The following is a 16,667-nucleotide window of genomic DNA, read 5'->3' as shown; positions in this document are numbered from 1 at the left end:
ATCTCGGCCACTGTATTAGAGTATATTTTTTGTGGCAGAAAGTGACTTGAAGAGATATAACGAAACAATAAAAAAAAGGGACTGTCCTACAATTATTATCTCCCTGCAGTAATCTCAGCAAAGTATGGCAGGCAGCAATAACAAGGAGTGGACTGCTGCACAAAAAAGTCAAAAGTGTGGACAAACAAACAAGATAGTTGTGCAGAAAGGAAGGAGCAACAGAATTTGTGCTTTGAAAAAAGCAGTTGGTTTGCACAGCGGTGTACAAACAGCAATGCAGCTATCAGGGAGCCTTCTAGGGCAGCCCAATGAGCTACAGCGCTGAGGGGAAAAAAATGTAGCCTCCACTGTCCCTGCAAACAAAAGGTGGTGTTGGACAGTGGAAATCGCTACAGCACAAGCGGTTTGGGGGTTAATGGACCCTGCCTAACGCTATCCCTGCTTCTGCCTACACGAGAAAATGGCAGCGGAAATCAGCTGCAGGGATTCGTCCACCACTTCCTTCCCTCGCTTCCTGTCTGACACAGCAGCGCTGGTGGATGGCTTCAGCATTCAGCGTGCGGCTGTGCCAGAGAGAAAGCTGCCAGAAATGAAGATGCTGTGCTTGCTGGGGAACACACAAAAAGGTTAGTTGTGTGTGTGTGTGTGTCTGTGAGTGAACATGCAGAAAGGTGAGTGATATTGTGTGTGCAGCAGCAGGGGAACATGCAGAGAGGTGAGTGTTGCAGAGAAGTGTGTGTGTGGTGCGGAGAGATGTGTGTGTATGTGTGTGTGTGTGTATGTATGTGGCTGCTGGGGAATGTGCAGCCACAGTGAGTGGTGCTGTGTGTGTGTGTGTGTGTGTGTGTGTGTGTATGTGTGTGCAGCTGTTACGGAACTGCAACACAGAGCTAGGATAGACGGGGGAAAACTGACCCTGCACTGAGACTAGGCTGATACTCTATGATGGAGTGGGTGACCCATTCCTTGCAAATAGACCCACCGACGATCCTAGGTTAATCTCAGCGAAGACCTATAGATAGGGGGAAGGAGGTCCCTGAAAGATCTAAAGACTGGGTATAAAAACAGGTCACCCCTAATAGAAAACACAGAGATGGCTGCAGAAACCAACTGAAAACAGAAACTAAAGATAGCAGAACCAGAGATTCTAGAACTGCACAATATCAAATACAGAAAGCTATCAAAACACCTAGCCAGAACACTAGCGGATTAACACTGTTGTCCAGCAAGGAATGGGAGGCAGGTGCTGGATAATAAAGGGTGATACAATCTCCAGACCTAAGGCAACCCAGCACCAGAGGAAAAAGACCAGCAGCCAGAAAAACACAACAAGATGGCGGATGGTAAAAAACAAAACAGATTCTAACAGCGGCTGCGGGGGAATGTGCAGAGAGGCAAGTGGTGCTGTGTGTGCAGGTAATGGAGGGGGCAATAATGTGGGTGGTGGGGAGAGAGCAATGATCGAGATGATGGAAAGGGCAATGATGGGGTGGTGGGGGGAAGGTAATGATGGAGGTGGTGGAAAGGGCAGTGATTGGGGTGGTGGGGGAGAATGCAGTGATGGAGGTTGTGGAAAGGGCAATGATGTGGGTGGTGAAGGAAAAGGTAATGATGGAGAGGGCAATGATGGGGTGATAGGGGAGAAGGCAATGATGGAGGGGGTGGAAAGGGCATTGATGGGGTGGTGTGTGAAAAGGCAATGATGGAGAGTGCAATGATGGGGTGGTGGTGGAGAAAACAATGAAAGAGGTGATGGAGAGGGCAATGATGAGGGTGGTGGGGGAGAAAGCAATGACAGAGGTCATGGAAAGGGCAATGATGGCGGTGGGGTGGGAGATAGCAATGATAGAGGTGGTGGAAAGGGAAATGATGGGGTGGTGGGTGAGAAGGCAATGATGGAGGTAATGGAAAGGGAAATGATAGGGTGGTGGGGGAGAAGGCAATGATGGAGTTTATGGAGAGGGCAATGATTTGCGTGGTGGGGAGAAAGCAATGATAGAGGTGGTGGAAAGGGCAATGATGGGGGTGGTTCGGGAGAAGGCAATGATGAAGATGGTGGAAAGGGCAATGATGGGGGTGGTGAAGGAGAAGGCAATGATGGATGATATGGAGAGGGCATTGATGGGGGTGATGGGGAAGAAGGCATTTATGGAGGTGATGAAGAAGCCAATGATGGGGTGGTGTGGGAGAAAGCAATAATAGAGGTGGTGGAAAGGGCAATGATGGGGTGGTAGGGAAGAAGGCATTGATGGAGGTGGTGGAGAGGACAATGATGGGGTGGAGGGGGAGAACAGTGATGGAGGTGGTGGGAAGGTAATGGTAGAGGTGGTAAAGAGGGCAATCATGGAGTTGTGTATGTTGCAGAGAGGTGTGTGTGTGTGATGCGGAGAGGTGTGTAGGGCAGAGAGATGTGTGTGTCGGGCAATGATTGGGATTGTGGAGAGGGCAATGATTGGGGTGGTGGAGAGGGCCACAATTGGGGTGGTGGAGAGGGCAATGATGGGATGGGGTGATGGAAAGGGCAAAGATGGGGTTGGTGTAGAAGGTAATGATGGAGGTGATGGAGAGGGCAATGATGGTGGTAGGGAGAGGACAATGATGGGATGCAGGGAGGAAGCAGGACAATGATGGAAGTGGGGAACTGGGATGGGAGGAAGGGCACTTATAATATACTTATGAGCAGGGAGAGGGGGAGGAAGACGTTGGATATGGATGTAAACTGAATTGGGTGATGGAGGAGGATGCTAGGCCCCTGATAGTGTCCTCCCCCATCTCACAATTCATTTTGATGTTATTGGGGACTTAACATTATTGGGGGAGTGGGAGAGGAGGCGATAAGGTGCCTAAGACCCTTTATAATGAACTGAAAGGTGGGAGAAGACGCTGTCAGGGACTTGTAATGAATTGGGAGGTGGTGGAGGATGCTCAGTACCTGATAGCATCTTCTCCCACTCCTCAAATTCATTATCATGTTATCAAGGACTTATAATGAATGGGGATATGCAGCAGAATTTTCTCCTACAAATCCTGATGTGTTGGTAGATAGAAATTTGCGTAAAATACAATTTTTTTCCACGTTTTTGCCATGCTTTTGTTACGTATTTTTCCCCATTAGTATGGATGAAATGCTCTGCAAGAATTTACATTATGCAGATTTTAATCTGCAAATCTGCAAGGAAAAAAAAAGCTACATGTGCATCAGACTTTAGAGATCTCATTCACTTCGCTTGTACAGTAAAACCTTGCATACGTTCAGCGTGCACATACCACACAGGTAATTGGGGAGATTCACAGACTGAATAATTTATATTATTGGGAGGTAGAGATTATAGTTAATGGGGGTCACATATCTGTATTTAGGGGGGAGACACAATTAGGTATACAATATACAGCTCTGGCAAAAATTAAGAAACCACTGCAAAATTTTCAGTTTGTCTGATTTTTCTCTTTATAGGTATATTTGAGTAAAACGTAAATTGTTTGTTTTATTCTATAAACTACTGACAACATGTCTCCGAAGTTTCAAGCAATACATTTTGTATGCATTTTCTGAAAATGAGAAATGGTCAAAATAACATTGCTTGCAGACCTCAAATAATGCAAAAAAACAAACAAGTTCATAATAATTTAGAAACAACAATAGTAATGTTTTAACCCCTTCATCCCGAAGCCTGTTTTCACCTAGGTGACAGGGCCAATTTTTATAATTCTGACCATTGTCACTTTATGAGGTAATAACTCTGAAACGCTTCAACGGATCCAGGTGATTCTGACACTGTTTTCTCATGACATATTGTACGTTATGATAGTGGCAAAATTTATTTGATATTATATTTAGCAACTGGATAAAATTGAACCTTTATTAGGTATATTCTAAAATGCTTATATGGCACATAAATATGAACCACAAAAAAACATATATAAACAAATGGGAACCTAGCGTGAAAAGTGCCCTATTACCTACACAGAAAGGGGAAAACAAGACAAGACTAACAATAAATACCAGACACTGAACAGCACTGACAATATATAATCACTGCCAATCTACATATGTTACCTTATGATCCAAGAAACATTTGTCTCCTTGGGATCACCAAATGTGGGCCAACAATAAGCAAGGTATGGGTATTAGACAACGGATGTGACCTTATGTTAGGTTAAACTCCTTGCAACCGTGTCTCTACAGTCCCAAAATGATTTGCCTTTGCTTACTGACTCAAATATGATAGGACCAAGAAGTACCTATACTATGTGTCCCGAATATTCCAAAGACACTTCACGTGTAAACACACAAGTAAACGCTCCACATTTAGATTGGCGTCAGTGCAGTGTAGCAGCCTATACAAAAAACATTTGCAGATACCACAGAAAATTTAAATACAACTACCCATCTATCTAACTGGGATACACATAGCTCATTTCGCAATATACATGAGTGTTCCCTGTGGGTAAAGCTGTGGCACATTACAGGGTTAAATGATGGTGGAGCACACGCTCAGAAACGCTGCAATATATGAGACCCAAAAACAATAGAAGAAAACCCATATGTTTGGGTGGATCTCACCGCATTTTCAATGCTGCCGTCACAAGCCGTTTCCCTCTCACCGTCCACCTCATGCCTGACCCTGGAGTTAAAATGTATTACTGCATGCGGCGTCTCCCGACGTGTTTCTTCCTCATAGATTCAACAGGGGAGAATGCTGCTGCCATTGCAGGACTCCCCTCTCTGTGTAATTTATACACTCAGCTCGGTGCCGCGCCGAAATTGGCTCCGCCCCATGGCGTGTGACGCGCACACCGGGCTTATCCCTATACTTCCGGGCAGCTGGAGACTTTCTCCTGCTTAACTATGCACTGAAGAACCCTGCTCGGCGGCGCATGCGCACCGCTGTGACACGGACACTTACAGCGATAGATGTATGAGCAGACTCCTGCCGGACATTAAAAGAAAAGGGAAATGGGACACAAATGCATGTATTCATGCTATTTTGTCCCCTACGGTGCTTCTTCTTACTGCAGCTTCAATTCAAATCATTATTATTATGCTGCATAAGTAATGGGCACCCTAGAAACAGGAACAATGGTGAAATCACCCATCCTGATCACCGATTGGCATGATTCATGGATCACTCAGTATTTTATATGACTAATGATCACGGAGGACACAGGTAAGTTGCCTGCTGAAAGAAACCACAAGGACTATAGTACCAAAGGGAAGAGCAAGGACGAGAGGGCAAATCCAAGCCCCATTAAAGTTCGTAACCAACAAATTGCATGGGGAGAAAAATACTTTAATGCAAATGAACTGTTACAGGGAAGGAATTTGCATGTACGGGACACCACCTACCACCACCTCCCCAAAAACGAGGGAAACAGTGACCCTATGGATACCCTACCATGGTATAACTACACTCCTTTCCCTACCTACCGCGGAGGTTGGCACCTTAAGAGAAACCTGCGCAAATGGCGCCCCCACTCGACGTCGACTGTCCCAATACTCCTTTCCCTATAAAACCCTCATACCCACAAAGGATAGCTGGAAAAAAGAAGAAATAAGAAGATGGAAATATTTAATTGCTGAAATATCTTAAAAGGGGCCAGGGTGGATAAGGGTTAGAGGAAATTGTCCCTGTAAACATAACCCTGCCTGTCGCGGGGGTTGGCACCCTAAAAACCTTCGCAGATGGCGCCCCCACTCCACGACGACTAGCCCTGATGCATGACCCTATCACATTTGACGCCCCAGGGGTGTGGAATATTATATCTGATACCGCACAACCATGTTTTACAAAAAGCAACTATATGATTGTGTCTCATTCAGCCCTGATGGCTGTACCGTCTTCAACATAAATATCCACCTAGTCTCCTTTTGAAGTATTAATCTATCCCAGTCACCCCCTCTTTGTGGAGGCACTATCCTGTCGATGCCCATGAAATAGATTTTTTTGAGGTTACATTGATGACACGCATTCATGTGGGTTGCCACTGGGGTCTCTCGCTTGTTAACAATGTCACGGAGGTGCTCACCAACCCTCCTACGAAATTCCCTTTTTGTCTTACCCACATATTCAAGGCCACATTCACATGTGGCCTTATAGATGGACGGTGAGAGGGAAACGGCTTGTGACGGCAGCATTGAAAATGCGGGGAGATCCACCCAAACATATGGGTTTTCTTCTATTGTTTTTGGGTCTCATATATTGCAGCGTTTCTGAGCGTGTGCTCCACCATCATTTAACCCTGTAATGTGCCACAGCTTTACCCACAGGGAACACTCATGTATATTGCGAAATGAGCTATGTGTATCCCAGTTAGATAGATGGGTAGTTGTATTTAAATTTTCTGTGGTATCTGCAAATGTTTTTTGTATAGACTGCTACGCTGCACTGATGCCAATCTAAATGTGGAGCGTTTACTTGTGTGTTTACACGTGAAGTGTCTTTGGAATATTTGGGACACATAGTATAGATACTTTTTTGTCCTATCATATTTGAGTCAGTAAGCAAAGGCAAATCATTTTGGGACTGTAGAGACACGGTTGCAAGGAGTTTAACCTAACATAAGGTCACATCCGTTGTCTAATACCCATACCTTGCTTATTGTTGGCCCACATTTGGTGATCCCAAGGAGACAAATGTTTCTGGGATCATAAGGTAACATATGTAGATTGGCAGTGATTATATATTGTCAGTGCTGTTCAGTGTCTGGTATTTATTGTTAGTCTTGTCTTGTTTTCCCCTTTCTGTGTAGGTAATAGGGCACTTTTCACGCTAGGTTCCCATATATATATATGTTTTTTTGTGGTTCATATTTATGTGCCATATAGGCATTTTAGAATATACCTAATAAAGGTTAAATTGTATCCAGTTGCTAAATACGGTATCAAATTTCATTTGGATAAGTACACCACGCTTATTATATATATTTATTTGATATTACTTGCGTTTATTTGTGAAAAAAATGGAAATTTGGTGAAAATATTGAAAATTTTGCAATTTTCAAGCTTTGAATTTTTATACGCTTGCATCAGAGACTCATATCACACAAATTAGTTAATAAATAACATTTCCAACATGTCTACTTTACATCAGCACAATTTTGGAGCCAAGTTTTTTTTTTGTTAGGGAGTTATAAGGGTTAAAAGTTAAACAGCAATTTCTCATTTTTTCAACAAACTTTACAAAACCATTTTTTTAGGGACCACATCACATTTGAAGTCACTTTGAGGGGCTTATATGATTTAAAATACCCAAAAGTGACACCATTCTAAAAACTACACCCCTCGAGGTACTCAAAACCACATTCAAGAAGTTTATTAACCCTTCAGGTGCTTCACAGGAATTAACGGAATGTGGAAGGAAAAAATGAACACTTAACTTTTTTTCACATAATGATCTATTAGCAACAATTTTTTTTATTTTCACAAGGGTAAAAGGAGAAAATGAACCACTAAAGTTGTTGTGCAATTTCTCCTGAATACACTGATACCACTGATATGTGGGGGAAAACCACTGTTTGGGCACACGGCAGGGCTCGGAGGGGAAGGAGCGCCGTTTGACTTTTTCAAACCAAAATTGGCTGGAATTGAGATTGAACGCCTTGTCGTGTTTGGAGAGCCCCTGATGTGCCTAAACAGTGGAAAACCACCACAAGTGATGCCATTTTGGAAACTAGACCCTTCAAGGAACTTATCTAGATGTGTGGTGAGCACTTTAAACCCCCAGGTGCTTCACAGAAGTTTAGAACGTAGGGGCGTGAAAATAAAAAATCACATTTTTCCCCCAAAATGATATTTTAGCAACAATTTTTTTATCTTCACAAGTGTAAAAGGAGAAAATGGACCACTAAAGTTGTTGTGCAATTTCTGCTGAATACACTGATACCCAATGTGTGGGGGGAAAACCACTGTTTGGGCGCACGGCAGGGCTCGGAAGGGAAGGAGCACCATTTGACTTTTTCAAACCAAAATTGGCTGGAATTAAGATCGGGCACCATGTCGTGTTTGGAGAGCCCCTGATGTACCTAAACAGTGGAAAACCACCACAAGTAAACCCATTTTTGAAACTAGACCTTTCAAGGAACTTATCTAGCTATGTGGTGAGTACTGTGAACCTCCAAGTGCCTTACCAAAAATTATAATGTTGAGTCGTGAAAAAAAATAAAACACATTTTTTCCACAAAAATGATCTTTCAGCTACGATTTTTTTATTTTCTTAAGGGTTATAGGAGAAAATAGACAGAAAAAGATGTTGTGCAATTTTTCACAAGTACGCCGATACCCCATATGTGGGGAAAAAACACTGTTTGGGCACACGTCGGGGCTCGGAATGGAATAAGTGATGTTTTGGATTGCAGATTTTGATGGAATGGTCTGCGGGCGTCATGTTGCATTTGCAGAGCCCCTGATTTGCCTCAACAGTGGAAATCTCCCACAAGTGACCCCATTTTGGAAACTGGACGTCCCAAAGAATTTATTTAGATATGTGGTGAGCACCGTAAACCTCCAAGTGCCTCACCAAAAATTATAACGTTGAGTTGTGAAAAAAAATAAAACACATTTGTTCCAGAAAAATGATCTTTTAGCTACGATTTTTTTATTTTCCCAAGAGTTATAGGAGAAAATAGACAGAAAAAGATGTGCAATTTTTCTCGAGTATGCTGATACCCCATATGTGGGGAAAAACACTGTTTGGGCACACGTCGGGGCTCGGAATGGAATAAGTGACGTTTTGGATTGCAGACTTTGATGGAATGGTCTGCGGGCGTCATGTTGCATTTGCAGAGCCCCTGATGTACCTAAAGAGTGGAAATCCTCCACAAGTGACCCCATTTTGGAAACTACACCCCTGAAGGAATTTATCTAGAGGCATAGTTTTATAGGATTGATTATAATTCTTTTGGTTTTACTGGTGTATGTATTTATAATGTGGCGGTATGTGTAAGATGTGCGGGGTACATCAGATAATAAAAGTGTGTTGTGTCAACAGGGTATAAACTAATTTTATTAATTTGTGGACGTGTGGTATGCTTTGAAGCAATCCTTAATGCAAAGGCCAGGTTTCCCAGGGCAGGTTTCACAATGGTAAATTGTGTCCTTTCGAATTCCCCTTTTGGAACATACTCTGCACCGTTTTTGTGATCATCCTGTCCTCGCTGTTTGGGGAACCTGTCCTGGGAAATGTTGACCTGGGACAATACGGGCACTATCAGATTCAGAAGTACTGGGGCCCTCACCTCCTTGAGTGCCAAACATTAGGGCCTTGATGACTACCTCCTGAAACTGAAGGAAGGTCCCCCCTGTATTGCCTGTAAATCGGAAGAGCACAAAAGCATTGTACCAGTGCCATCTGTACAATGTGCATGGATAATTTTTTGTACCATACATAATCTTTTCGCATGGCACTGTATGGTTGGAGGACCTGTTCTGAGAGGTCCACACCCACCATGTACCGATTGTAATCCAGGATACAATCTGGCTTTGGGACTTGTGTTAATAATAATAATAATAATAATAATCTTTATTTATATAGCGCCAACATATTCCGCAGCGCTTTACAGTTTAGTGTTGTGGTCCCACGAACAGTGAAAAGGGTGTTGTTGTCATGGTGTATGGTGGTCAGGATAAGGACATCCCTTTTGTCCTTATACTTGACCACCAGCATGTTGTCGCTGCATTGGGCTCTGCTTTCCCCTTTTCTCAGCATTTGCCCAATTAGCGGCTTAGGGAGGCCTCGCTGATTTTTTCGCACGGTGCCACATGCAGCTGTACCTCTGGCAGAGAGGACCTTGAAGAGTGGGATGCTGGTGTCAAAGTTGTCAATGTAGAGGTGATAACCCCTATCCAGCAGTGGGTGCAGCAATTCCCACACAATTTTCCCACTCACCCCCAGGATGGGGGGGCATTTAGGGGGTTAATCTGGGTGTTCTTCACCTCGTAGACCCTAAATCTGTGGGTGTACCCTGAGGTACTCTCGCACAGTTTGTACAGCTTCATTCCGTACCTGGACCTCTTACTGGACAGGTATTGTCGGAATTTTAGCCTCCCTTTGAATTGAACGAGAGATTCATCAATAGCGATGTCCCTCTGGGGTGTGTACGCCTCAGCAAATTTTCTGCTGAAGTGTTCAACCACTGGCCGAATTTTATATAGATGATCAAAGTTTGGATCATCTCCAGGACACTGTGCATTATCACTAAAATGCAAACATTTTTGGATCCCTTCAAATCGTGTCCTTTTCATGGCCATGCGGAATACCGGTGTACTGTAGAGAATGTCAGTACTCCAGTATTGCCGAAGCTTTGGCTTTTTGATTATGCCCATATGCAGCACAATTCCCCAAAATGTCATCATCTCTGCTGCATTTACGGGGGTCCATCTGGGGTGTGATGACGTGGGATTTTGGGTGAAAAATTGTTGGGCATACAGGTTCGTCTGGGCCACCATAAGATTTATTATTTCATCACTGAAAAAGAATTTGAAGAAGTCAATTTCAGTGAGGCCAGTCGTGTCAAACTGGATTCCTGAGCTGCTGCTGAAATCCGTAATGACGGGCTGAAAATTTTCACGGGGTGCAATCCATACAGCATCAATTGCTGCAGGAGTTGCCTGGGTCCTAGGGAGCCTTGTTGGGGGTCCTTCCTCACCAGATGAGAAGGAGGAGGAATAGAGGAATGTGGGATCTTCCTCACTGGCTGTATCCGTGTCGGATGCAAGGATGGCGTAAGCCTCCTCTGGTGAATAGTGCCTTATTGACAAATGGGCCATTTTTTTCCCCAAACTCTGGGGATGTGTGTGTAAGTGATGCTTTTACACGTGTAATGTGTGAGGCTTTTGTATAGGGTACTCTTTATTATAAAAATAAGAAAAAATGTAGAAGAAACAAGAAAAAGAGATGAAAAGAAAAATCAGATGTATAAAAATAAGTTTGTATAAAAAAAGTATAAATTTACCCTACGCAACTAAATCTTTTTTTTTGCAAAAGAAAAAATGAACGCCACTAACAGTGTGACGTACGCTCCCCTAATGAACGTGCTAAAAATTAGGCGACGCAACAAATTATTCTTTTTACAAAAGAAAAGTGAACGCCACTAACAGTGTGACGTATGTTCCCCTAATGCACTTGCTAAAAATTAGACGACGCAACTAATTATTCTTTTTACAAAAGAAAAAACGAACACCACTAACAGTGTGAGGTACGCTCCCCTAATGAACGCGCTAAAAATTAGACGACGCAACTATTCTTTTTGCTAAAAAAAAAGTCCTGTGGCGCAGTCTCTGATCAGCAGCGATACAGATCAGAGCACTGAGGACACAGGAAGAGCACGAATGCTCTGCGCGGGACACCACGCACAGGAAAAAAGCGCAAAAAATTGTGCAAAAAATTCAATTGGAGGGTGGGGGAGGGGGAGGAGGAGGGAGGGGGTACTGGAACAGGGATGGGGGGGATGGGAAAGGGGTGGGGGAGGTGCTGCTGCTGCTGCTGCTGTGAACACAGGCCTCACACAGCAGGCAGCAGAGAGCACAAGCACAGAGCTGGAGAGCAGCACAGCACAGGAGGGCAGGAGATCGCTGGGTTGATCACACAGGTCACCAATGGATTCCTTCACTCAGGTCAGACAGAGGGGCTTGGACAACCACCCTGCACGCCAAATCTGAGAGAAAGGTGGTGTGCAGGGCGGTGATCGGTATTTAAAATTAACCCCTTTGGCGCTGATTGGCTAGAAGCTATTGTTCAGCCAATCAGCGCCATAAGGGTTATTCAGGTGAGGTGACGTGGCGATCACCCCACCTACTGTGACAGCTGTGATTGGTGCGACGTCACAAAGCACCAATCACAGCCTGTCACATGCTTTTTAAAAAAAAAACTTTATTGTCATGTCGCTGTGATTGGCTGGTCAGAATTGACCAGCCAATCACAGCGATCGCCGATGCAGAGGGGGGGTTGAACAGCCACGCGGTGACCGGCAAATGGTGGCGCCGTACTAGTACTGCGGCTGGCACAAATGCAGGGCCCACAGCGCCGTACTAGTACGGCGCATGGCACGAAGGGGTTAACTCAGGAAGAGTTCAGAAATCAATATTTTGTGGAATAACCATGATTTTTAATCACAGCTTTCATGCGTCTTGGGCTTGGCATGCGTTCCACAAGTCTTTTACACTGCTTTTGGGTGACCTTATGCCACTCCTGGTACAAAAATGTAAGCAGTTCTTCTTTGTTTTATGCATATAATGAAGAGAAAAACACTTCCGCACTGCCGTTATTAGTTAGACCCTTATGCCTCTAAATTTTGCTTTTGCTGTAATGACTGCATACTACCTTTTTTACAAAAAAGTCCCACCTGGGTGCCGCTTCTGAAACAGTTCATTTAGAATAGCAAAAGAAGAAAAAAGTGGAGCGCACTAACCGGTTATGAACCGTCAAATTTATTCGGACATAACTATATACAACAGGGAGGGATATGAACACACATGGACGACGTGTGGCTGGGCGATCACAGGGGTCCGCTATTAAGTTAAAATAAATATTCACTATTCCCCATGCCCATAATCCCAGGCGTGGGGAGTTGTGAATATTCCTGCAGCTGACATCGGCATGTGGGGGCACATGGCAGTGACGTCATGCACTGCTTACATGCTGAAGACAACTGGCGGCATCAGAACAGGTGAGTGAAGGTGATTAGAATCTTTTTTTCTTATGTGTGCTGCTTGGTTGGCGGCCATATATACCAACCAGGATGGTAGTGCCAAATAAAACAGGATGAGGGTGCCATATATATCAGCCAGGATGGGATTGCCATATATACCAGCCAGGATGGAGGTGCCATATATACTAGCCAGGACAGGGTGCCATATATACCAGCAAATATGAGGGGTGCCATCTATACTAGGATGGTGGGGCCGTCTATACCAGAATTGGGGGCATTTATACTAGGATGGGGGGCATCTGTACCAGGATGGGGTGCCATATATACCAGCCAGGATGGGGGTGCCATATATACCAGCCAGGATTGGGGGGCCATATATTCCAGCCATGAAGGGGGTTCTATATATACCAGCCAGGATGGGGGTGCGATATATACCAGATTGGAGAGCCATCAATATCAGATTTGGGGGATTGAGGTGGGGTCATCTTTACCAGGATTGGCGAGCCATGTATACCAGCCAGAATGGGGTTGCCATATATACCAGACAGGATGGGGGCCATATATACCAACCATGATGGTAGGCCATATATACCAACTATGATGGGGGTGCCAGATATACCAGCCAGGATGGGGGTGCCATATATACCAGGATGGGAGGGCTATGTATACCAGGATGTTGGGGCCATGTATACCAGGATGGGGATCATATATACCTAGAAGGGGCCCAGGATGGGATACATTAGTACAATAGTACAATTGGGGGACATTACCCCTATAACAGAGTCAGCAGCAGATCCTCCCCATGGTATAGGCCATTGTTCATAAGGGGTGGACAGTATAGCGGCTATAGCTGATAATGAGTGTGGCAGGTGTAGCTCATTAAGGCAGACATTATGGAGGCCATATACTATAGGAGGCTTACGTGGATTAAAATATGGACAGATATGTTTTATTTAGAGGGCATATAATATGATGATTGCAAAATATTAAAAGGGATATCTGGGACATTCTGAAAAAAAAAATTGTGCCTAAGCACTAACGGGCACTGTAATGAGTGGCGCAGACAGAGTTAGTAGGCCCAAAATAAAAAAGTAGGCTAAAAGCAGTTCAAAATTGGTAACAGGAGTACACAGGCAGCATAGCTAGGTACTGGGGTGGGCTCCTCTGCTGAGCAGCAGAGAGTGGTAGTAGGCGCAAAGTATTAACTGGTCTAAATGGAGGCCAGGGCCCCTGAATATTTTAACTATCATCTAATATTTCAACAAATTTGTATTGGCAGTGCCATTGAAGGATTTAACAGCACAGACTACACAGTGGTGGAGCAGGGAGAGGTAAGTATTGCAAGTGGTAGAGCACTGTTCGAGCTGGGGGGGAACACTCTCTCGTGGGCGGTGGTACTGGCACAGGGCCCCTAATATTACGACGGTGTGTCTGACTTTGGTTGTGCACCACCACCGTCAGAGACACTTCATTGTACTATGAGGGACCCTGTGCCAGTGCCGTCGCCCAAAAGTGGGCACACCCACCTGTCCAGGCGAATGGCACTCGCACGGGTGCTTGCGCTAGGTGGTGACCACGGCCCTGTGGGGGGAGTCAGCCCATTTAGGGAGGTATAAAAATGGCCTATGGTGGACATTCAGCAGCTGCAAATGGAGGAATTGGAGAAGTCAGTAAGACGAGGCCAAAAGCAAGACATTTTTCTGGCAAGCTATGTGTCAGCAGGAGAACGTGGGGCAAAATAATTTGACCTCCAGCCTTAGGTGCTATTGTGCTTTGCCACTATGAGATGAACATACTGGGATATGTATATTGAGATGTATATATTGGGTTTTGTCTATATGTTTGTGTTATTGGGGATGTCTTGTTTTTTGTTTTTTGGTTAGGTGGTATAGTTTAACTAATTGGTGACTGTACATGCGGACTGCTTTTTGTGTATTTTTTTCGGTCTGGTTGCCATTTGGCAGTATTAGGGCGTATCAGGGCCAGACGACGAGAGCGGGGGCGCCATTTGCGCAGGATTATAGGGTGCCAACCCCCGCAGGCAGGTAGCATGTATCTAGGTACAGTCTAATCCTATATCAAGGCTATAGGCCGTACGGGGATAAGTGCAATTTTCTGCTTGATATGTGCTAATCTTTTATAGCATATGTGCACTTACTGTTTTTTGCATCTCCAATTGCATTTTTTGTTTGTTTGTCTGTTTGTATGGTCTGCTGGTTGTCTATCTTCCTCACTTGAGGGTGTTCCAGGGTGAGTTAGGGCGAGTCTTCGGTGAGCGGGGGCGCCATTGCGCAGGACTTTTAGGGTGACAACCTCCGCGGCAAGGTAGGGTAAGATGGTTATTTAATAGGTTCTGAGTGCACCCTGTATCTTTTTGTCAGCCTAATAGTAGACGTTTTTAGGTTGTGAGTGTTGTCATTTTTATCAGTAAGATTAATAAATGGTACGTTTTATTGTGTATTGTATTTATTTGTTTATGTAATGCTTTAGTCGGTGATTATGCTTTGCCACTACCACCAGATGCACCACCACCTCCACCACCATCAGTACCAGCTGGCAACCACCGCCCATGGGCTCTTCCACCAGACATCCTAATTTTTTGGAAAATCTAACCAAAATAACAACCGTTATATGGTACTGTAAAAAAAGGTAGAAGGTGTATGTAAATTTGTTAAGAATTTTAAATCTCCCTTTTTTTGGGGAGACTGAACCAAAACTCAGGCCCAGTGTATATAACAACGCAATCTAAGTGGCAGAAAGTGGCTGGCTGATATATGTCAAACTAAGAGGACTGCAGTAGATCCACTTTGTGAGAATTTGAATCTCACTTTTTTGGGGGGAGACTGAACCAAAACTCAGGCCCAGTGTATAAAACAACACAATGTAAGTGGCAGAACGTGGCTGGAAGATATATGAAAAAATATAAGGACTGTAGTACAATTTCAATCTCCCTACAATGATCTCAGGAAAAGTATGGCAGCAATAAAAAGGACTGCTGCACACAAAAATGTGGACAAATAAACAAGATAACTGTGCAGAAAGGAGCAACAGGATTTTTGCTTTTAAAAAAAGCAGTTGGTTTGCACAGCAGCGTGCAAACAGCAATGCAGCTATCAGGGAGCCTTATAAGGCAGCCTAATAGGCTACAGAGCTGATGCACAAAAATATAGCCTCCACTGTCCCTGCAAAATAATTGTGGTGTTGGACAGTGGAAATCGCTACAGCACAAGCAGTTTCGGGGCTTAATCTTCCCTCCCTAACTATAGCCCCTCTTCTGATGAAGCTACAGCAACCTCTCCCTATGCTACGATCGGCAGAAGTAAGATGGCGGTCTGCGTTCATGCCCCTTTATAGCGCCTGTGACGCCGCAGAAAGCAAGCCAATCACTGTCATGCCCTTCTCTAAGATGGTGGGGACCGAGACCTATGTCATCACGCTGCCCACACTCTGTGTCCTCCTTCATTGGCTGAAAAATGGCGCTGAAAGCGTCATATGAAACGCGACTTTGGCGCGAGGATCGCCGACCTCATGGCCGATCCCACACAAGGATCGGGTCGGGTTTCATGAAACCCGACTTTGCCGAAAGTCGACGATTTTTTAATTTGTCCGATCCGTTTTGCTCAACCCTAGTCAGAAATTAATAGATTTCTTTGCCAATTAGGCTTAACTAAGCGGAACTTAACTCCTCAAGAAGTTCTTCTATCGTTACCCACGAACGAGTTTAAGCCCAAGAAACATGATCTACTCCCTCTTTTGCTAGCGGCAGCAAAGCACCTAATTTCCATACATTGGAGACAGCCCTCCCCACTACAATTGCTGAGTGGATCGCTAAGGTTCAGGATATTTACAGAATGGAGGAGCAGTCAAGTTGGGATTCGCGCACTCATGGTAAATTTATATCAATTTGGCTTCCGTGGATAAATAAACCCAACTTTCTACTTTTTTCCTGGCTACACACTCCCCTTTCCCTTTTCCCAGTCCTGCTTTCTGCTGCCGAGATTCTGTACTCTTCCACTGCCGAA

At 44.4% G+C, this 16,667-nt stretch overlaps 1 long non-coding RNA gene across 1 annotated transcript in view; it reads left to right on the top strand.

Annotated features, from left to right (window-relative positions):
* The first annotated feature begins 569 nt into the window (after nt 1-569).
* The window catches only part of LOC138674271 (uncharacterized), a 52,416-nt gene continuing 36,318 nt past the window's right edge, over nt 570-16,667 (top strand). Inside the window, exon 1 of the long non-coding RNA XR_011320564.1 lies at nt 570-626. This is a non-coding gene — a long non-coding RNA (uncharacterized lncRNA). The remainder of the gene's footprint in view (nt 627-16,667) is intronic.

Source organism: Ranitomeya imitator, chromosome 4 (genome assembly GCF_032444005.1).
Source record: "Ranitomeya imitator isolate aRanImi1 chromosome 4, aRanImi1.pri, whole genome shotgun sequence".
Taxonomy (NCBI): Eukaryota; Metazoa; Chordata; class Amphibia; order Anura; family Dendrobatidae; genus Ranitomeya; species Ranitomeya imitator.
The sequence above is the reverse complement of the archived record's forward strand: the minus strand, read 5'-3'. Positions and strand labels throughout refer to the sequence as shown.